General features: G+C 42.6%; 1 protein-coding gene across 2 annotated transcripts in view; it reads left to right on the top strand.

The window, feature by feature from the left end:
- KLHL32 (kelch like family member 32) overlaps positions 1-24539 on the top strand; it is a 945199-nt gene that overhangs the window by 203717 nt on the left and 716943 nt on the right. The gene's annotated exons all lie outside the window — the stretch shown is intronic.

The raw sequence follows: 24539 nt of genomic DNA, 5'->3' as shown, positions 1-24539 counted from the left end.
TTTTTCCTAGTGTGTGGCTACTACATATACTACATATAATACAAAAGGAAAAAACTACCAAAAGTTAGAGGCTCCTTTAAAGGCGGCCGATAGCTGAATTAAATTCAGTAGTTTAATCAGTAATTAAAGAAAAACAACGGATGAAGAAGTCAATGCACAGAAAAACAAACTGATGGGTGCACACGTAGTAAACGGTGACAATTATCTAGTAAAACCTAAACCCAATGCAAAAAGTATCTAACAAATGCTGCCATTGCAATGCAAGTTGATAATGACTTGAAATGTGTATAGGACCTGTGCTACGATTTAATGGACAAGACACTAAAGCTGCTGGTGCTAGATCTAATTTGTGGCAGAAGGAGGAATATTTCCCTAATAAATGCCAAACATTACTGTCAAAGAAAGCCAAGTTCTGCAAGAAAAGCATCGCCCACTACACTGAATATGGGATACTTTTATCAATATGAAATATTGACAACAAAAACCTGACATTGGATAATCCTAAAATATTAATATTAAATTCGGCTATCAGATTGGCAGTTTAACCCCTTCCATCCTGATGACGGCCCCTGTCCGTCATGCAACACCGTGGGCATGTGCTGATGACGGCTGGGGGCCGTCATAAACCCGCCCACTCTTTAGAAGTGTCGCACAGGTGCAGAATCGCGGCGGCGCCCAAGGGGTTAAAATATTAAATAATGGGGACAAAAGGATTATTGTAGAATTTCAAAATGCTGCAGTTAATATTGTAGACTTCCTGAACTCGATAGGTTACCAAAGTATAGAAAAATGAGTTAACCAGTGCCCCAGAGAGCCTTTGGTTGTAGAGAAAAACAAGCACACAATAATGTGGCATGTATAAAAGCAAAGGAGATGTTGACAGAATTGTGCTCGATTGAGAAAATTGTTGATGTAGAAGATACATTGAAACATAGTTGTCAGGCAGTATGTTTTGTGATGATCCAAACAATGGTATTGCACGGTGTCGGGGAGGGGATGCGGTGCTTGTGCCAGGCTGGTCAGTTCCTTACTGCCTCAGGGGGCGTGAGGCATCGGTTCCTTACTGCCACAGGGGACGCATCCGTTCCTTACTGCTATGCAGAGGAGGTGAGGCGTCGGTTCCTTACTGTTGCATGGTAGGTGAGGCGTTGGTTCCTTACGGTGCAGAGGGAGGTGACACTGCAGCTGTAGTGGTGCGTTGGTTCCTAATGATGGTGCGGCAACGGGCATTCACCCACATTGGTTATCGACTCCCTGATGGTGTGCAGGAGGCACTGGCATCAGTAGGCATCGGGTGGTGCTTTGTGCTCGCCAAGAGCGGTGCCCTTGGCCCAGGTGCAGGCAGCAAACTCGATGACTGTGTCAGAGTTGATGCAGGGACGGGGTCGGCAGGCAGCTGGGCTGCAGTGTCATGGCGGTCAGAGCTGCGGTCACCCAGCGAGCAGGGACCATAGCGTTGGTGCAGCAGCGACATTTGAGACCGCGTCAGGAATCTTCTTCTTGATTTTTGCAGCCAAACACCTCCAGTGGCCCAAAACTAGAAGTGGCACCCAAGGTTGGATTGGGATCAAAAATATACCTGGGCATGCTAAAAAAATGGCGGCAACATTTGTTAATTGCCTTTCCGCAAACACTGCTTTGGGGATGTTTTATGAAAAGAAGGGGGAAGGTCTCTGCCAGAGGCATGTTTTGATGAATTCACTTAGATAAAAAAAGGCACGGATTAGTTCACACTGGTGAACAACACCTGAATACTAGTGAGGCCACGTCAGCTCAGGCCCCCTACCCCTGTTCAATCTGCATACACTAATGGGCCTGCCCAGCGACAGAAAGGGAGTGACACCTCCGTCCCGTTGGTAAAAGGGAGGTAATAGAGGCCCCTCTGCCTCCAGAAAGGCAACTCAGGCACCCACTGGGCCTCTGGCAGCAGCCAAACAGCACAGATACCTCCCAAATCAGCCCCCAGGCTGCCCAAAAAAGCAATTCACAGCTCAGATATTGGCTCTACTTCAAGATCTAAGAGATCTTCTGTAGTAGGATTCACAGCAAAGTTCAGTCTTTGTCCTCTTTCAGGTAGAAGCAATCAACTGCAGGCAACCCAGAAAAGAAACACACAACAAAGGGCAGTTCTCCTCCTCACAGTTCTTCAGCCATTATCCTTGGCAGAGGGTCTTCTTGATCCAGAAGTAAAATTCTAAAATTCTGGGGTTTTAGGTCTAATACTTATACCCCATTTTCTCTTTATAGTCTTTGTTCCAAGAGTTTATTCAGGTGCTAGTGAAAACTCCTCCCACCACTCTAAATGCAGAAAGGTCTATTTACCTTGGCTATGAGTCACTCAGGAAAGGCCCCTTGTGACTGTCTAGTGTGAATGCAGAATCCCAGCTCCTGTCACTCCAAAGCCAGATAGTGAATACACAAGCAGGCAGAGGCACACAGAATGGTAAAGCAAGAAAATGCCTTCTTTCTAAAAGTGCCATTTTCAAACACACAATTTAAAAACAACCTTTACTAAAAGGTGTGTTATTTAATTCTGAGTTCAGCGAGCCTAAATTCCATTTCTCTTTCTTGTCCCAATGGAAAGCTATACTTGTAAGATGTTACGATGCAGCTCCCATGTTAACCTATGGAAAAGACAGCCATGCAATAGTGAAAAGCGAAATGCACAGTATTTCACTGTCAGGACATGTAAAACACACTAGTTCATGTCCTACCTTTTCACACACGCTGCACCCTGCCCACAGGTGACTTACATGTAAAAAAAAGGGAAGGTTAGGGACTGGCCAGTGGGTGCACTTTCCAGGTCAACATTGCAGTTTAAAGCTCTGCGTGCAAACACTGCAGTGGCAGGTCTGAGAGGCATTTACAGGGCTACTCGTGGGTGGCAGAACCTGTGCTCCAAGCCCACTAGTAGCATTTGATTTACAGGCCCTGGCCCACTCAATGCACTGTACGGGGGGTTTACCAGTAAATCAAATATGCCATGCACTTTAGCAGTGATCAGCAGTGGTAAAGTGCCCAGAGTCAATTAGCCAGCAAAAACCAGGTCAGAAAAATAAACGTTTGATGATAAACCCGCAAAAGCGCCAGGTCTAACAGTACCTATATGAAAATTTAAGCTGAATCCCTGAGCTGTGCATTCTGGAACATTCTAACCCGGAGATCATCAAAAGGAAGAACAGCTGAATTTGCTAACGTATTTGCTGAGCGAGCTAAATAAAGAGAGATCACGCTGATTAGATTGAATTTCAGATTTTTGGTTACCTAGATATTAGGGTAGAGTATGGGCTGGGTCAGTCTGGGATAGCAAATAGGCAAAATATAAGTGGCCCCCAATAGCAACTCACATAGCTAAAAAGTGGGCCCCATCAGTGAATCAGATAGCTATCAGAGTGGCTTCTGTTTGCAATTTGAGGCAGTTTTGAACTTCTAAAGGCACGTACGCTGTACAAGTGTTTCTAAGGCATTTTATACTGGGTGGAATTCAGCTTGCTGCAGGCAATGTTTATTTTAATTGAGAAATCAATGGTAAAATCCTGCCAAGCAGTACAAAAAACTGAACCACAAACAGAAAAAAACGACCCACACAGTGACCTGTGAGACCAGCCCATCAAGCACTGCCTGATTGACCTATACACCAGTTCGACCGTAAGTATAAGGGGTTTTGCACTCTACCTTTTTAACTATATATAAGGCTCTGAAAATTAGAAGGATGCGGAGGATGGAACATTGCATCTTTTGCACAAATATTGAAACCGTGAGGCTCTATCTAATCGCAGATAACTTATTCTGCACATTTTATATTCTGACTAATAGAGGAGAGTGTAGAAAAAGAGTAGCCAAGTAGGGCCATCTCACCCAAGGTCAATGCTGTAGTGTGTTTATATAGGGACCTGTATCGATACTCCAATTTCTGACCCTTGTCCGGTTATAAATCACTAATATCCATACAATGATTACAGAAACCCGTTTCATAAATCAGTCATAGCGCATTCTGTCACATTAAGCAAGCACTATTCCTCCAGCCCCCTAGAAAGCACACCGAGTTCTCTAAACAAACCAAGCCTCCAGCAAACCTGGGAAATCCCCGCTGCTATTGTTTTGATTTCGTTCGAGAACTCCTGCAAAGAATGTAAGAAAGACCAGTTCTTAATTGACGTCTTATGTCCATCCTTACGTCAAACCCGGCACCTCTCAGGTATAAATATACCGACACTGCCCTAAGTAAAGATACGGTGGTGATGAGCTTGGAGCAGCGACTACTTGCCGGAGAGCCCAGCTGATGCGAGAAGCCCACGGACGCTGCCCCTCCCTTTTTGATGCGCTGAGGAAAGACGCTGTCTTTTCTCTTGCCGAGAAATCCAGCCTCCAGCGTTTCCAGCCCACCTTCGCAGGTGACTGGGATACCGAGTCCTGAGAAAGAGATACCAGCCCTCCTGCCTTCTAAATCCCAGGTACTGAACTGACTAACCCCTTACAGAGAATTCTTGAGTCAGATTCTTGGCAAACCAAACTTAACTTAAACTGCTACTTGCTCCTTCCCATGTATTAGGCTTAGGTCAGGTGCACCATGGTAGGCGTAGTTAGAAGCACCAGTTGAGTACGATTAGTCAATGTATATATGTATGTATATCTTTTATCCATTTTAAAGTATCATTTGGCTAAGAAACCATATCAATGCTTTTACAGTATTATTTTATTATCCTGCTCTTGCTGTATGCATTTTACTTAACTATCAGTATTACAATTGTAGCGATCCATTTCTCTTGTATGAGAAACGAGACTGATCAATAAATAACACCTTTTATTGAAAACGCCCGCCTCTTCTTTTCTCTACAATCTGGTGAAACTAAGTATGCACGTATTGACTGAGTAAAATAGCTGTCTTTTGTTTTCACACGACTCTAGAGATATACTCTTGATTAGGGAGAGCAAAGTTGTCATGTTCTATGGTTGTCAGAAACTAAATCCCTTCTTGTCTATCCAGGGAGGTTAAACTCCTTCTCGCCTATTCGAGAAAGTTTCTAGTGAACTCTGAGCTAGCTGGCACACAAAACTTAAGCCTAATATCGTCAGTGGAGACCTAGTTAACCTCAGCCCTACGTCTACACTACTGAAGATATTATTCCAATGCGCAGAGCCTATTGGGAATATAGGAACTACACTACATGGCGCCCAACGTTTGGTAAGGCGATAAAACTAACGCAAGGCATTAGAGTAACTCAGTCGTGCTTTTTCACACAGACTCTTTCTCCCATAAATACTCCAAAGACGTCTGGAGTGGGTCAAAGGTTAAAAATCCGCCAAACTTAGTAAGAGGAGACTCCTATGTATGGTTTTTGGTTTATTCAACGTTGAAGGATACAGTGTTCCAAAATATTGTGCACCTAATCTTTGTTCCCTTGAAAACTTGATCTATAAAAAAAACCACAAAAAAAAAACCTTCCTGTCAGTAAAATGTCAGACGGTGAAGGAGATAGGGAGACAGCTAGATTAGCAGCTCAGCTCCTAGCGGATGACACAAGTCTCCTACAGCAAGACCCGGATGCAATACTCATCCCGGTCAGCATAAGAAAAACTATAACACTTAAACTTATAGAAAATGGACTAACACCAAGAGGTGGTACAGTCATATTCGTAATTGAGGCACACGAATATCGGCAGACAGAGGTATTCTATTCATGGATAAACTTTCCAGCAGCAAACGCTGTCACAAAAGAGTTCCACTATTACAAAATAGAGGAACCTCCGGATGAGTACACTCCTTTCGAGGAGGTGGAAATACCACTAAAATACCAAGAGCACCTGCTCTGGTTTAAAGGCGCCCTAAAACATAATGATCACATCACTAGGCTCGGTCCACTAGGTAGACCAGGAGCAACGTGGCCGGTTCTAGCCAGCTACACACCACATCCAGACATTGAAAAAATGTCAATACCAGAACTCTTAGTACAACTAAAACAACTGATTAAAATACACAGACAATTAGTCCAATATGTAATGCGGACTTCAACAGTCCAACCAGCTATTAAAATTCCACAGCAGACCCCTCATCAGGGGAACACAAATAAAATCACACCACAGAACATACAGTCCTGTCTAGGCAAAGTACCCATTAAACGGGAACAAATTCCATTCTGGTTAGCACAAAAAATCACTCAAATAGAGGCAGTATTTCCGGATACTACACCTACTGAGAAACACAGAATTCTGACTATCTGCCTTCCAATGGGGATCGCACCACATGTGGAGGACTGTGACACTTGGGGCACAGTCTTTGCTTCCATTTACACAAAAACACATGGTGTTCCGTCCATGGTGGTAATACCAGATGTGCTAAAACAGATTCAAAATGAATACGGTCCAGAACCTGCTTTAACTCTGGGTATGAAATTAATGAAAGACTTCAAGCAGGTCTCAGCTTTATTGTTATCCAACATAAAAGGAGAAGCAGCATCTGTGGCGATCCGCCAGAAGTTGAAAGAAACAGATATAGCAGAACAACCATTTGAACTTGCCAGAATCATAGAAAAATCCTATGAAGAACTAGGAAGAGATAGTTTGGGTGAAAAGCCAGTGAAACCCCAACTAACTGAAAATCCTGAAAAGGTATTTAATAAAAATAATCTAACCGCTCCAAAAAAGAGCTGGGATGGAAATAAACAATCCACTCCCAAAGAAAAAAGGGTCCAGTCCAGAGGAAGGTCTCCTCGGCGGAGAGAAAGATCTCCGGACCAAGGACACAAGTCTCCCCAGAGGGAGCCCTCTGAGAAAAAGTACAACCTTAGAAATAGGGATAATTTGAAGAAACCTGATAGATATCAAGATATTGATACACGTCCATCTCGATCTTTTCAGACTTCCTCGCAGAAATCGGAAAGAAGAGGACGGTCAGAACAAAGGGAAGAGCACTTCAAGTCCAAAGACAAGGAACCTGCTCATCAAAATAAAAAGTTACAATTTCCAAAGAAGAAGGTAGCCAGTATTAAAATAATCAAACATGCCGAGGATCCTGAGGACACAGCTGAAAAACGGAGAGTGGGCTCAGACAATGCTAGACAGCGCAGCAGAAGTGAGCATAGCTCGCAAGATCCTGATTAATCATCTGGAGACAGTGGACACGAATGAATACATTCAGGTGGAAACTGCAGACACCAGAGTTAGAAAACCTCATAAAATATACGAAATAACATTACGTATAGAGGGAGATAAGACTAGGAAAATAAGGGGTCTATTTTGGGATAATCTCTCCAAAGGCTATGACATCCTTTTAGCTGAAAAAGACTGGCCACCGGAGTTTGTCAGGGAGTGCCCTCATGGCGAAGAAATGATTATGCCTGCCTTCTCAAATCACATTCCAATTCATAAAAAATATACACTTGCAAGAAAGTGGGCAATAGCCCACGCTCCTGCATTATATAAAAACCATGTGGGATGGGATGAGGACTCTTTTCCTCACAAAATCCAGTTAAAATCACAACCAACTGCACAGAGGCAGTACCCAATTAAGCAAGAAGCTAAAAAACAGGTCAGGGAGATCTTAGATCAACTTGAATACCAAGGGGTGATTGAAACATGCACCTCACAAATGAACAATCCTCTGTTTCCTGTCTCCAAGCCAGACGATTCATATCGTCTAGTTTTGGACTACAGACACCTTAACTCATGTTGCAAAACCTTTGCAGTACAAAACTCACACAGTGCAGCACTAATGAATAGCATAGTGCGCAAAAAATACAAAACAACATTAGACATCCCTAATGGATTCTTTTGTCAAAATATAGCACCTGAAAGCAGATATTTGACCGCTTTCTCAATAAATGGCTCGCAGAAAAATTTCTGTCGTTTGCCACAGGGGTTCAAGAACAGCCCAGGATTATTCTCAGCGAGAGTAACAGAGTTACTACAAATATATGACGATGAGGCATTATCTTATGTCGATGACATCTATCTAACACATGATGACTTGGATACTCACTTGAAAAGAGTGAACACCATAATACTTGGGTTCGCAGCAGAGGGTTACAAATTCAACTTCAAGAAGTCAAGAATTGGCCATCTGACTGTCCTATTTTTAGGATATGAATTATCAAGTGAAGGCAAAAGCCTGGCTGACAATTTCTTAGAGAAATGCGCTGTAATCCAAGCACCAAGAACGCTGAAAAACTTACAATCAATTCTAGGTTTCCTGAATTTCGGAAGAACTTACATTCTAAATTATGCAGAGAGAGTTAAACCTCTCTATGACCTAATAAGACCAGATTTTAAAACGATCAATTGGACTCAAAAACACACAGAAATTTTGAGATCATTGCAAGCAGACATGTTAGCTAAAACAAAATTGCAAACATGCGATAACACACACAACCTTGTGATTCGGGTCATCACAGGAAGATGCGGATTCACATACCTAACCTCTAATGAGGGAGAAACCGTACCAATAGCTTACAAAACACATTTGTACACAGAAGCTGAAAAAACATTCAGCATTAAGGAAAACATTGTTCATGCGGTTCAAACGGCTGTAGCAAGAGAAAGAGACCAAGCTGACGGCAGACGGATTACAGTCAGAACAGCAGAATCGGCCTTTGAGGCATTAACAAGCCCATGTAATTTACCTACTATGGCATTAAATCCAAAATGGATACAATGGGAAAATTCTCTTGCTACAGACAGAGTGAAATACTATTTTACCCGGAAATGAAAAAATTAAAAAATCTCGAATATGAAAGAGAATATCCTCTGCCAATCGACATTCTGCCCATACGACAGTACGCCTGTGTAATATATACAGACGGACATGCACAACCCTCGGTTTGGGGAAAACAAGCCTATAACGCCACATGCGAAGTTGTTAAATACGTGTGGCGCGGAGGTAAATTGACAACTCTGGTAACGATATCACACTCTGTAGAAAATAATTCAGATAAGCAAACTGAAATAATAGCGTTAAAAATGGCGCTAGATAATGCGGATCGCGAATTCCCGACACTAATAGTGTGCGATTCATATTACTGCGTCAAATCAAACAGTAATGACTTGCAGAAATGGGTTCAAAACGGTTACAAAGATGACACAGGTGCCACAATAAAGCAAAAATCGCTTTGGGAACAAGTAGTTCTTTTAAAGAAAGAACTACCAAAGACTCACGTGATACACTCACTGAGTCATCAGCGTGATGGCGTTCACGTTTCAGGGAATTCATTGGCTGAGACAGCCACAGCGGAAGCAACTAAATCGGCTTCCGTAGCTACAAAAAAGTGTTCGGAAAAATACATTGACGGGGAAATAATGCTGGCGGTGAAAACGTCATCAAAAGGCGACTGCTCAGCGCTACCCATCACCTATCCACTCAATTATACATACATAATCGATGCAAACTCCGTTCCTTTTGCTCGAATCCCTGGAGTGGGGGATAGAGTAATTCCAAACACGAACAGGAGAGTATTGTTAATAGCAGACGCACATATGGGTGAGGGTCATAGACACCTTAAGCTAAAGGATTCTCTGGAAGAATTGCAATCCACATACTGGTGGCCAGGAATGAGCCTGCAACATCACATATTTGCAAAAAACTGTCCAAACTGCAACAGAGATCGCAGTGGCGACCGAAACGGTGTATTGCCATGGCGTTTCGCTCAATAAAGGATTAGGCTATCGACATAAAAGACCAGTATGAATAATGCGTCATATTAACATATAGAGACTAGTTTCACTTAAAATGTAGACCCCAGCTCTCGGCTGACGTCTGAACTGTTAGAAAAAGATTTGCGAGTCTATAATGGCATATACGCATGGGGCATGCTACATTCTGACCATTGCCCTGCTTTTAGCTCTCGAGCTTATGGGGGGTGTATGGCCAGCATGGGCATTGCATTGCGGGACTCTTATCACTTCCTTCCTGAGGGAAACGGGATGGTGTAAAGAAAAAACCAAGGCATAGAGCAATCTATAACGGCAAAGGTATTAGGTTCGGGAGCTGGGTGGGTCAAACATTTAATAAGTGTCCAACGTAGTCTTAATAATCTGTCAAGAAATTCTCTGAGAGGTCTCAGTCCGTACTAATTATTGTTTGGGACTAGAATGTTAATCCAGGACCTCGATAGTCAAACTTCAGTGGTTAAAGAGAAATGCTTTGATATCAAAGACCGTTTGGCTATTTTACAGGACTTAAACGAAACAAGAAAAGACCTGAGCAACATAAAGTTTAAACAGCCAACAGCCACTGAAGAAAAACCACCTGTCCCAGCAAGGCCTGTCTGGATTCCAAAAATCGGGGATCTGGTCAGAGAAAAAATAGCGGTAAAGAAGGAATTTGGGCCTTCTTACAGAAAAGCAGTACCTGTCTTGGCAATCAACGGGACAAGATCAGTTGTATTACCGCCCCTTGCTGGTAAAAAGGAGAACCGAGTTGTATCCATCGACCTGGTTAAACCACAATCATGTGGCCGATAATAAGTAGTAGGCCAAGTGGACTCCCAAGAAATAGCAGAACGCCAAAGTTTGCTACAAACACAGAGGTTCAAACTGAGAGACTAATCACATTTGAAAAACCTACAGTGAATCAACAAGGACTATGCAACAAAGCTATAGAACTTAAACCTCTAGAAACACAAATCCAAATCTTACATCAAGAAACACCAGTCTACAATGATGTAACCACAGACTGTGCTAATGAAACAAAGCAAATTCCAAAAACAAAAAGGAATCCAGAAGCAATTGAAACAATTGACAGAACTGCTTCAGGCTATTTCATCAACTTCGATGACTTTTCTGAGGATCCGAGCGAGCCTGAGGAACAGCTGACAACATCAAAGACTTTTAAAGACAAAGCAAAATAACTCTTTCATCAACTACAAGAAACCTATCTGATTTCTCCATGGATTGAAATTTGGGTGGCACAAGGTGTATTTGTCCTCATACTTTGGCTTATCATGGTACTATACTTGGGACATTTTATTGAGGGAAAATATGTTACAATGGACACAGCAAGTCAGAAAATCAACTTGGTCCTGAAACCACACAAGTCTTCACACATCGAGAAAAGAGAACTTTCTTCAGTAAACTTCACAGCTAATCCTATACCCGGTTGGGTAGCATGGGACAAAACTGATTACGAAATCTATGGCCCTGTCGAGCTCCTGAAGTATCCTCATCAATTCAAGATTTCATTAAGTGACTTTGTAAAATCAAGCACATTCACTGATGATTGGGACTTTGAAAGTATTAATGATATGATGTCAGATCTAGTGATGTCAGCTAAATTTACAGAACATGATTATTTGCAGGGTTCATCTAATTATGACCAGATGTACTGTTACAACCACTATGGTAACCATTATTTGCATAAATCTGCTCAACCTAGAAATGTTTTTAATTTTAACCAATGGGAACATTGTGCAACTGAACCTAAAGGCAGTGCAAAAACATTTTTTGAAAAATTTCCATATTTCTCAGGGTTTAACACAAGTAATGCAGAAACGTTTTATTTCAAATTGTTAAATAAGACAGGAATGAAAACCATGCTTACAAATACAAAATTAATCTATTCAGAGACATTTTTTGACAAAATGAATACATTCGGTTTTGATTTCTGGAACAATAACATTGAAACGAAAACAATCTGGGGTACAAGAGATTGGCAGGTCAAAGGTATAGAATCATTGTTTAGAGCCTGCATGATCCCAGAGCAAATAATATTCTTGAATGATACAATTCAACAAACAACCTGTTTTGGCCTAGCCAAAATTAAAGACTTAAACAACCCGTCTATTCCAAAACCAACACCTGACAGTATTAACACTACAGATGTTGAGATAGACGTATCCCATATTTTAAACCAAAACAGAACACATCCTGATTGGAAAAAATGGTTGATCTGGCCAATAGACACAAATAACTGTCAAGATAGATTCCTGAACAAAATACAGGGGTTAAAATTGACCAGGCCAGACCCTAGATACTCCCAGCGACAACATCCAGGGATTGTAACAACATACAGTGTGGGGAAACTCTGCCTCGAATGGCTACGAACATCCACACTGGCAGAAATTAAGCAACACTTGACTTTACTTAAAGAAGGTGCTGACTTGCGTGATTTCATTATGGGACCACGCAAACAGCGTCTAAAACGTTTCATAGCGGCCTCTATATATGCAGCTTACAACGAAGCTTGGAAAGTAACTCAAATTGAAACAGCAGAGAAAATACGGGAAATTGACCGTGTTAATTTGGAAAAATCACTTTCTGTTGTGGACAATGGGTTAATGACTCTGTCTTCCAGAATATATTCACTGGACAGTATTGTATCATCTGCAATCGATATAATAGAACAAGACTTACTGATGTTACAACACGGTCAGTCCCAATTGCGTTCTATTGTACAGCTTGGCTGGACGTTACAAAATCTGCGTTCAGGCTACGTGCCTTGGCGTTTAATCAACACAACGTCATTATTCACTATCTTTAACCTTACTGATACACAAATCAGCTTGGCACAAAAGGGTGCAGAATATACAATTCTGAGCATTGAAAAACTTGAGAGATTACCATTGACAATGTCAGAACGACCTGTCATTGAATGGATAATACATGGAATCATAACTATTCCGATAACGACTTTCCAATTTCGATACTGCCAGAAATATATACAGGCAGGCCAGTATGAAAGGTTGGGTAAAGGATACATTAAGTCAACATGGAACCTACCTTATACACACACATGTTATAGTGAAAAAGGACAGAGTGTATTTCTTAGTGGTAATAATTGTGAAAAATCACTAAGTGGTATACTTCTGTGTCAGGGTATAAGTTTACATGGGGCCTGCGAGGGGACTTCAAATAACCTTTCATGTCACCAACTCGGCACACCTGCAACAAAAATAGAACCATTCGTTAGAAGACTTTCTAACGGGAGTTATATTCTAATTGTGAATCACAGATGTTGTGGCTTGCTGCCAGGAAAACCTTATCTAGTTAGCGTGAGCTCCATGGTCACTTGCTGTGAGCGAGTATTGTTCCCGAATGACACTCCAGACGGGGAGGGAAAAATTTGGCCCAGTTTGAATATCTCTTCTATTCAAATTGATACTTTTAGCAAAATGAAAACTGTGCTCCTACAGACGCCAGTTCACTTGACGTCATCAAAAGAAACGTATGATCTCCAAGTTGCAAGGACAACGGGAGAGATACATGCATTGTTATCAACAAATTGCCCCCTACACTTCGCATTAAGTCCGTTTTTTCGGGACTGTTAACCCCATTCAAAGCAGTCCTGGGTATATTTCCCAATTTCATCCATTCTGTCTTTGGCGGACTTCCACTCCTGTTGGGACTCGTAGCAGGCATCTTATTTTTGCTACTCCTGCTTCGTTATGGAAAGCCATGTCACAGACAAGACTCCAGCAACAATGGAAGAAATTATCCTAGCTATACGCTATCGGGACCGCATAACTAAAGTCCTTGGATTAGCCCGGCTACGAGATCTAAATATGACCTGGTTTCTTTCATTCAGACCCATATGGCAGAATTGTGTCTTACCTGTATTAAGATGCATGCTATGCGGCGAGGAATGCGTGTTGGACACATGTCTTACACTACAATCAGAAGTACCATTGGATGCAGATACTGTGTTGGGTCCAGTAAAGGCTTATGCATTGTGTTGTCCCCAGCGGTTACCAATCCTGATGACGGCATTCGTGGAGACTTCACCACTGCGATTGAAGGGTTGTGAAGTACAAGATGAAAGCAGCATCAACCAGGTACGGCCTTCTGTAAGCAATGCTGATCAGAACATCACTGAAAGCGAACATGCACACGCCTGCATGGTAGCGACATTTTCCAACTTGGTCGAACTTTCACCTGAAGCGGTAAACTGTTTTTTTGAAAATCTGTCTGAAATGATGTTTTCACCAGAACAGAGAGCGTGACTATAAGCAAACGTGCACACAGCGTTCCCTGAACTCTGAATTTGGCCTTCGGTTTTAAAAACAAAGCTACTGACAATTTTTTCTTCTTCCCCTGAAAACGAAAACTTTTTCCCAAATCCAAAATATTTACTTTTTGGCACTTATCTTCTGCTTAAAGTAGAACTATTCTTAGAGAACAGAGCTTCTATTTGTAGGAACTCTAGAGACAATAATTTACCTCAGCCTCTAGCACATTTACGAGTAAATGTATTTATATGTGATGAAGTGGTCTCGCACTTTTTCTTCTGTATTAAGAGCCATTTCATGTGTTATTTTCGCAAATCATTCATGCTGTGATAACTTGTGCTTCCTTTTTGAATGATTACACTGCTTGAATGCATACAGTACCTATACTCATTTTCGTGTATTTCGAATATGCCTATTTTCAAATGCAAAAAAATGTATTTTGGGGTGGTTCGGTATACACATGCACTATTAGTTATGTTTACTATTGATTAGGTTAGTAAATATGGACATGAGTTCGTGGAGTGGGTGTAGTGTGTTTATATAGGGACCTGTATCGATACTCCAATTTCTGACCCTTGTCCGGTTATAAATCACTAATATCCATACAACGGCACAGAAACCCGTTTCATAAATCAGTCATAGCGCATGCTGTCACATTAAGCAAGCACTTTTCCTCCAGCCCCCTAGAAAGCACACCGAGTTCTCTAAACAAACCAAGCCTCCAGCAAACCTGGGAAATCTTGCTGCTATTGTTTTGATTTCGTTCGAGAACTCCTGCAAAGAATGTAAGAACGACCAGTTCTTAATTGACGTCTTATGTCCATCCTTACGTCAAACCCGGCACCTCTCAGGTATAAATATACCGACACGGCCCTAAGTAAAGACACGGTGGTGATGAGCTTGGAGCAGCGACTACTTGCCGGAGAGCCCAGCTGATGAGAGAAGCCCACGGACGCTGCCCCTCCCTTTTTGACGCGCTGAGGAAAGACGCTGTCTTTTCTCTTGCCGAGAAATCCAGCCTCCAGCGTTTCCAGCCCACCTTCGCGGGTGACTGGGATACCGAGTCCTGAGAAAGAGATACCAGCCCTCCTGCCTTCTAAATCCCAGGTACTGAACTGACTAACCCCTTACAGAGAATTCTTGAGTCAGATTCTTGGCAAACCAAACTTAACTTAAACTGCTACTGGCTCCTTCCCATGTATTAGGCTTAGGTCAGGTACACCGGGGTAGGCGTAGTTAGAAGCACCAGTTGAGTACGATTAGTCAATGTATATATGTATGTATATCTTTTATCCATTTTAAAGTATCATATGGCTAAGAAACCATATCAATGCTTTTACAGTATTATTTTATAATCCTGCTCTTGCTGTATGCATTTTACTTAACTATCAGTATTACAATTGTAGCAATCCATTTCTCTTGTATGAGAAACGAGACTGATCAATAAATAACACCTTTTATTGAAAACGCCCGCCTCTTCTTTTCTCTACAATCTGGTGAAACTAAGTATGCACGTATTGACTGAGTAAAATAGCTGTCTTTTGTTTTCACACGACTCTAGAGATCTTGATTAGGGAGAGCAAAGTTGTCATGTTCTATGGTTGTCAGAAACTAAATCCCTTCTTGTCTATCCAGGGAGGTTAAACTCCTCTTCGCCTATTCGAGAAAGTTTCAAGTGAACTCTGAGCTAGCTGGCACACAAAACTTAAGTCTAATATCGTCAGTGGAGACCTAGTTAACCTCAGCCCTACTTCTACACTATTGAAGATATTATTCCAATGCGCAGAGCCTATTGGGAATATAGGAACTACACTACAATGCTGCATATGAGGGTGGAGCTTTGAAACATATTAGAATAGGAAAGCAATCTTTACTTGGTGCCTATACAGATTTTAGAAGATTAGAGTATTGCAGAAAGAGTAGAAACATGAGAGGATTGGTTGGAGGGAGCAGTTTCTGACTGTCTCATCGAGATTGCCCAGATATGGGGAGACCACAGCTGCAGCTTGTGATGCATGTGAGTTCGTGTGATGGGTGCACCTTTGTCATAATGTTTAGTCCTTGAATATTTGAGGCATGGGTATCCTTGTAATGGCACCAATTCGATTTTCTGTCTCTGAATCAGTGTTTGGCTGCAAGTTGTGTGCAAAAAAAGTGATATTTAGTGACCTAAACAATGTCTTTTGATTCCATAATGTGAGCCCTTAATTCATCTGCTGCATCAATATACTTTACGGATTGCCACCTCAAACTGACAGTTGTGTCATTTATCTATTTCAATGTCTAATAGTTTTCAAAAATGCTACTTTGTTAATCACCAACTACACATTTTCATTCTCTCCTATTGCTTACATTATCGTCATGTGCATATGATAGCTGCAGTACACCAATTTCCTGGAAACGGGGGCCTTAGAGTAGCTGTCAAATTAAGGTTCTACTGCGCCAGAAAAGAATATGTAAGTTGTCTCTGTCTTTAAAAATTAATTTTTACATATAATAAATCTTTGTCACTGAGAGAAATGCTTCTGCGAATGCCTCTGATCCTATCATGTGAGGAAAAAAAGAGCTGTTGCTTGGATGGAAGACTATTTCAGTGGTACCTCTGAGCATTAGCAAATGTAATTCTTCTAACGTTTCCCATGACAAAACTCTTTCCCCTCCAACTCATTCAAATAAGTGTATGATGCCCAGTGCTCAATTTGAGCCAGTGGTATCCCGTGCTTGGCACCCTCACTTAATTCTGAACACCAGCCCATATCACAGTCTACCACACAGTGGCACTGTTTGTCTAATTGTGATTTGAGCACAACAGGAGGCTTAATAAATCAATATACACTACAAATGAATAATACCTGCCTCCCACTCCATTAATAGAATTTTGGGTGGTCTGGAATAGTCTGAATTGTCACTTGTAGGATTGTGATAGTTAGTAGCTGTGTTGGTACTGTCATTAGAAGAGTTAGCATGGGGCAATGAGAGGTGCAAGCTGCAATGACCTCCTGAGAAGAGCCCTTGCACTTACATTTTTATAAATTAAGTATTGATGAATCCTAAACCCTCCAATCCATTTCCACCTCCCACTGGACTTTTGTTTCCAAATTTTGGAACTATACTCGTCTGGACTCCAACTAGCTCAACTTCCATGCTTATGGAAAAAAAAACAGATCCAGCTGTCAAGCCTTCTCCTACATCGCTCCTAATGTGCGGAATGACCTGCCCACTACACATAAGAGACTCCTCCTCACATCTTGAATTCCACAAGAAGCTGCAAACTTGGCTATTAGAGTAGTTCCACTAGGCCCTTATTGTGGCTAGACTCACACCTGCTAAGTGCCAGGATACCCTCCCAGATGATCATTTGATCTACAAATCTCCATAACATCCCCATAATCAACGGTATTCCTTCTGTCCATAAACCCAAACTTGTTAATGTCGTAATTCTGTCCCAAGGCTTCTATTTCTACATTGGCATTTTTTTTAAATGTAAAATGTGTTCACTCCTAGTTCACTGAAATAAGATGTGGAATTTTCTGCCTTAAATTGCTGTTTTAAAGCGCATAGATTAAATTTAGGTGTGCAGCCGCACCTGTGAATTGGTGTATCCTTGCTTGCAAACGAGCACTGGGGCAGTATTTGATATATTTAAATGAACATCAATTTAAGACAGAGAAATACCTGTGTAAGGGAAAACACTATTGGGGAGTGTCCCTAGAACAGTGCAGTGTAATTGAATTGAATGCAATCAATTGAAAAAGTGTACAATGAACACTTCAGATTGTCAAAAACGTTATTCTGAAGGTTAATTGTCGTACCATTTTGAAGTGTCAGTGTAAAATGATGTGCAAACTGTTTACGTATGCGGAATATGCGACATATACCGCTCGTTTTTCCTCTCTCTGGCACTGCAGGCGGCCCGTGACATTCTTTATCAGTCTTTTCACTTGAACTGGTGCTCAGTTGATGTGTCCTTATGCGCAGTTTTCCATTGTGCCTGTGCACATCACTTTGTCCATGCAGATTCGGCTAGATAACAGTGACCATCAGTGTGCATTTCTGCACTTCCCACTATCACTGGCAATGCTGCATTCTTCATCTGCACACATCTGCACCACTCCAGTGAACCAGGCAGACAACACTTTATTTTAGTCTGCGTTAAAGCATATTTCTTTTTCTGTATGTTGGGCAATGTGGAATCCTTGTTTACTATTTGCATTCATTTTCCCGGCTCCATGGTGTGGTCTTTCTCTGAGCATACGAGTAGGGCATTTTTAACTACCAATGGAAGATGTTACAGACGGGGCATTGGGCATAAACCAGCAATCCACCAGCGACTGCCCTATTTAGCCACTCTCCTGATTTATTTATTTGCAGTTTTTATATAGCGCGAACTCGAACCGGAGGTATTGGAGCGCTTTACATGAGCACCAGTTACATTACTCAAGGGAACAATAATTAAAAATAGAAATTGGTAGGCACGGGTAGATTAAGTGATTTTATTTGCCCAGAATTACAGGGTGTTGAGCCGACGCCGAGACTCGCACATGGTTCCACTGCAACAAAGTCGGCAGCTCTGGCCCTCAGGGCACATCCTCTCCTTGTGAAATGATAGAACGGGTAATCTCATTGTCATCTCTCAGAAGACAAGATTTCTACAGAGGTAGACAGCGTTTCCTTAAACACAACTATTCATTCAGCAATGTGCACATGTTGCAAGCACAAGACGTTAAAAAAACGCTGCTCTCTGAAGATGTTCGATTGTGTGGTGATTGAGATGGACAGCCGAACAGGACTGCCCTGGAGAACAGAGCAGTACTTCCGAAGAGGCTCGAAGCACATAAAGCATCATTTGCAGTGCCAAGGGCAGCACAATGATTTAAAGAGGTAATCTAACAACACGTGCAATCAAAACTAATGGCAAGAAAACTACCGAGCGGAAGAGTACACAGGAAGATTGTTAGCCTTGTACTCCGCAATATCACCGAAAAGCAACCACGTACGTCTCTCTCATCACTGCAATGCAGTCAGTTTGCCGGTTTTAGATACTCGCTATGAATACAAATAGCCCTGCTTGTGCCAGCCAGATTCCGCAGCTGGCAAGAAGTCGCAAACTGGCCACAGTGCGCAATTCTGGACCCTCTCAAGCAATATTGACGAGTTCCCGATGTTTTTTGACCCCAGCATAAAGTGCCATAAAATCGTAAAATGAAAATCCTTGTGCTGGGGAATTTGCTATCAGATGCTATGTGCCACCACACACGGGCACAATTTGTCTTCAAATAAAATCCTCATCAGAGTTAATCTGCCTCAGTACCTTTACTCAGTGAAAACGGGGATACTGTCAAACATGTCCTAATCTTCAGCAGATCACGAGCGCACTCAGAAATGGATTATTAGCTCTAGAAACCCTGGAATTCTGAAGATCTCTGAGGTCGTATTACAGAAAGTGCCCTGGGGCCATCATGTGTATGTGGGGAAACATCATTAACAACGAAGGCAGTACTACGCGTAACGTTTACAACGAGGCACTTACCACGTAAACGTCTTTCCAACGCGTATGCCTTCAACGATCGTATTTACCACGAAAAAAAAACCGTAGGATTAAAAAGGGGGGTTGGGGGGGGTCTCCCCCCCCATAAAAAAACGATCCCGCCGTGCCGAAAAAAACAGTGTCATAAGAGAGGAAGCGGATTAAACTTCCGCTTCCTTTTTATGACGTAAGAACAACGTGGCAAAGAAGATGAGGGGAAAACGAATTCCGTGGTAACGCATGCGTGGAAAAGGCATGCGTTGCAACGGAATTCGTGGTAACAACATATAACCGTGTATGTGCCCGCTTTGTATGCCCCGGGGGCACTTTGATATTACACAAGGGGGCCGCAGATGCTTGTGAGATCCCTTCTGTAATACTAATTGTGATAGCGCACATGTGAAAGGATGTTCCTATAATTGCATGGGGGCAACCCCATGCAAATGAAGGAATCACTTTGCCTCTGCACCTGCGCCATATTATGGATATGGGCACAGTGGCAAACATGCCCTTTACGAGGCACGCCGCAAAAAAGTGGCACACTCAGTGCGCCCTAAGAGAGTAGCCCTCTGAAGAAGAGAAAGGTGTCCCATGGAGTCCTTTAAGACATCCTGCTGCAGGTGAGTGCTGTCACTCACTCACTTCACCTGCTTGCAGGCGGATGTCTCTCCTCTCTAAATTGCGGGCGGGTTGCCACCTGTACAGAGAAACACAGAGCAGATTTGCAGCTCAGTATTTCACTGAATGCTGTCTCTTCAGCCTAAGTTCTTGGCTGCCCTGAAGGTAGCACACTCATCATAATAGGGCTCACTGTCGATGTTTGCGCCTGGCGCACCTGTTTAACTGTGAGCTGTGCTGCAAACAGGGACTTTGCACCCTTGCCTTAGTATAGACCCTGGAGTCTATGTTGAAAACTCTGCAAACCAGTATGCATTTATATCTGCGTTTGGTAGCACACTCAGTAAATGTCTAATGAGGGTTGGTACCCCAAAAGTGACTGTTTAGCAGGAGTTAGTACTTCACCATTGAACTTGTAATGGGAGTTGGTGCAGTGCCATTGAACTTATAATACAAAACAGAGCCCCCTGATTAACTTATAAATGGAGATGGTAACTGACCAATGAATGTCATAATGGAGTCATTGTCCTATCATTGAGCTAGTAACAGTAGTCCTTGCTCCATCACTCAACTAGTAAAAGGAGTCAGTGAGCCATCAACGAACTCAAAATGGAAATCATTGCCCCAGCATTGAATTTATATAAGGTATTAAGTATCCACTGCCGTACCTTATAAGGATATTGCAAGTTACTGAGGAATTTCATAACTATATAGAGGAGCGAGTGCCATTATAAGTTCATTGCACTCTGAGGTAATTTGCAATATCTTTATAATGTATGCAGCGGTTACTATATCACATATAATACATGGTCACACCATCACCTTTCCCACAAACAACTTAAAACCTAGGTGCATAAGTCTTTCATATGAAAGAGGGAGCATATTTGCAAACACGAAGAATACAAATAAAACCTCTAGTGCAAAATTAAACACATTAAAAATCTGTTAGATATTTGTGGAAAACAGACATTAGAAACAGTTCAATACAAGTCAGATTTCTAATCCAAAAAGCTGCAGTAGCTTGAATGTGTAGAAACATGCAGAAAGATTCAAGCATTTCTCTATCTAGGGAATGCAAAAAATGACATATTCTCTGCTTGTTATTGTAAGCTAATAAAAAATAGAGCAGAAGAAAGAAAAACAACACTCAGTTTTTTTTGCTTTCAACAGCTGCTTCATTTATGCTCCATGACCTAACCTGCCTTTTATCTCGGCTGCTGGCTCTGGTATTGGGTATTGTGACATCAGAACTCGGCTGTAATAACTTATAGTTGAGTTCGAACATCTTTTCCTTTGGGAGACAACCTTTACTACGCGGGAGTTTCACTGCGTTAGGTTTACAACGCGGGTTTTACAGCACAAGTCATTTCAACGACTTGCGCTGGAGGGCGCTCTAAGCTAAGGAATAGTACACTTTACTATCCAACACCTTCCCTTCTATAGGTAGACTGGTGTTGGAACAGTAAATCGTACTATCTCTAAGTCCAGCGCCCTCCAGCACAAGCCATTGAAACGACTTGTGTTGTAAAACCTGCGTTGTAAGATACCGCGATCAACATGATTGCGTACTTTCGTCATACATTCCTTTTCTTTATAATCGGCAACTGAGTATGTCACTGGTCCAGTGGCAGCTGCTACTGATCAAGAGTGGTGAGGCAGGGAGTGGTTGGGTGGGGGGGCGGGGGCAGCGGTACTGAACAGAAAAAAAACCTATTTCCTGGGCCGGCCTGCCACTGCCTCATGTCTGTCCTCTTCTTCCTGTCTCAAACGGCTGCAGAAGGAGCGGAAAGCACCCGGGCTCCCAGGCTCCCCATAGCCAATCACAACGTTGCAATGCAGCGTTGTGATTGGTCTGAGCGCTGAACCACGATGCTCAGACTGGGACTGGGAGGCATTGCATGTTCCTCACCAGGCAGTATAAAGCAAGCCTGGTGGGGAAGATGCAAAGTGTGCAGGACGGGCAGGTCAAGCAGTCATGCACACTTAAGGAGTGTAAACTACTCCTCTCCCTTCTGTGGCCCACCCCGCAAGCCACACCAATAGGAAAAAAAATGGTACTAACAAGACATTAATATGATCTTCTTTTTCCTATTAAGTCAGTGGGGCGACCTCCTCCGCCTTAGCGGGGGAGCTGCCACTGCACAGGTCGCTGATTATAAAAATTTAGAGGTATGCATTTTTACAGGTATTACAGAATCCCATGTATTGTATAACAAATAATCTATATTGATATAGCTTTCTGTCATATTAGCAATATTGCTGTCTGAGTCCTGAACATGAAACGTTGATATAGGCTGTCTGCTGTTTGAATCTGTGATCTGTATGTACTTAGAAGTAACATTGCTGTATGGGACTGTAGGACAGTAGACCTGTGATTGTGCGATTTGTATAACTTTGTATTTCTCTACTCTCCCAATGCAACTATATTCTCTGCTGTAACATATGACTGAAAATCTATGTGTAAGGCACAGGATTCAAATTAAAAGAAGAAAGTTGCTATATACATTTGATAAAATTGATGGGCTGTGTGACATCGTGTAATCAGATATTGGTTAAGCGCCTGTAATACACAAGCTGTCTCCGCTAATTTATAGCCAAAGTTTTCTTTTATAAAGTTTGCCTGGCAGACTACGAAAGTGTTTGTAAAGTTGCATTAGTGCACCTTCATATCCTTTAAAAATTATATGGGAATTGTGCTTTAAAGTGAACCATTAGGTCATTTTATTTTTTTAATATTGAAGGGGGACCCCCCCAACTATATGAAGTTGTATTTGCTCACTATGCTCACCCGCTCCTCTGAGGCAAGCTTTTATTTCCCACCCTTATGAATCAATCAATCAATCAATCAAATAATTTGTAAAGTGCACTACATACCTGCAAGGGTTTCAAGGTGCTGGATGGAGGGGAGGATGGGGTGCTGTTGCTATTGGTCGAACAGCCAGGTCTTGAGTTGTCTCCTGAAGGCTAGAAGGTTGTCGGTTTGTCGTAGGATGAGGGGGAGGGTGTTCCAGATCTTGGCGGTGCGGTGGGAGAAGGATTTGCCTCCGGCTGTGGTTTTACGGATGCGTGGGACGGTAGCCAGGGAGAGGTCTGCGGAACGGAGTTTCCTGTTGGGTACGTAGAAGGAGAGTCGGCTGTTGAGATAGGCTGGGCCAGTCTTGTGGAGTGCCTTGTGTGCGTGTATCAGGAGCTTAAAGGAGATTCTTTTGTCGACAGGGAGCCAGTGCAGGTTCCTCAGGTGGGGGGTGATGTGGTCCCGGCGCGGGACGTCGAGGATCAGGCGTGCAGAGGCATTCTGGATTCTTTGTAGGCTGTTGATGAGCTTGGTCGGGGCTCTGGCGTAGAGGGTGTTTCCGTAGTCGAGTCTGCTGCTGACTAGGGCCTGGGTGACTGTTTTCCTTGTGTCTGTCGGGATCCATTTGTAGATCTTGCAGAGCATACGGAGGGTGTTGAAACAAGTGGAGAAGACAGTGTTGACTTGATTCGTCATGGTGAGTTTCGAGTCGAGAAATTGGTCTGCTCCAGACTTGCTGTAACCTGTTCGCTGTAAAGCAAAGGATGTGTCTTTTAGTCTCAACAGTATGACATCATTTCAAGCTGCTTATAGTCACTTCTTTAAGACACTGAGCAGCATCATACATTGCTGCATCTGCATGCTCTCAGTGATCTGGTCGCTGCCAGTGGTGTTGGTAGGGGGCCTGGTGGTGCCCCATCTGTAACTGTCCTTGCCCCCCACCTTCCGCCCCTCCTTGTGTTCTCCAGCAGTAACTGCCACAGCTAGCAAACACAGACACTGCCCTCTCAGCCTGCGAACAGCGAGGTTGCTCCTGTTTACATTTCATGTGTTACTTACCCTTGCTTTCCCTGAGTATTTGCTTTTTTCCAAGATGTTTTGTTTCTGTAGTTTTTGCATGCCACATGTTACCCATGTATCAGGCATAGTGCAGAAGAAGTCGCTCCTGTGTAGCTGTGTGAGTTCAGATTATGCATGGCCACAAAAGAGACCTGGAAAATCCAGGCGGAATTCTGTGCGGATTTCTCATAGGGCCTGTCAATGCATCATTAAAGGGGTTTAGAATACATGCTCATCCAATTCTTGACACCTCTGCAGAGCACACAGAGCAATGGTCAGGTGTGGCAATTGTAATTCTAGATTCATATCGCAGACTGTGTGACTGGGATACACAGCTATCAAAATATTGACTGGGAGAAAGTTAAAGACAATTAAGGGTGTACAGGTGATTGGGTGCATTGTGTGTGCGGGGTGGAATTGATAAGTGAAGGAGAAGCAAGGAAGGTTGTTCAGGAGAGCCTGAAAAGATGGTGCTGAAGAAGAACAAGATGAGGTATGAGATGTGCAGATTGAGTGTTTCAGAAAGATATGAGGAGAAAAAAAGCATAAATGAGACTGCAGGACAGAGTGGTGTGAAGAGGAGAACGTGAGTGGTTGAGCCACTCCG

This window comes from Lissotriton helveticus, chromosome 6, assembly GCF_964261635.1.
Source record: "Lissotriton helveticus chromosome 6, aLisHel1.1, whole genome shotgun sequence".
In the NCBI taxonomy this organism is placed as follows: domain Eukaryota; kingdom Metazoa; phylum Chordata; class Amphibia; order Caudata; family Salamandridae; genus Lissotriton; species Lissotriton helveticus.
Note: the sequence above shows the minus strand (reverse complement) of the source record. Positions and strands in the feature narration are given on the sequence as shown.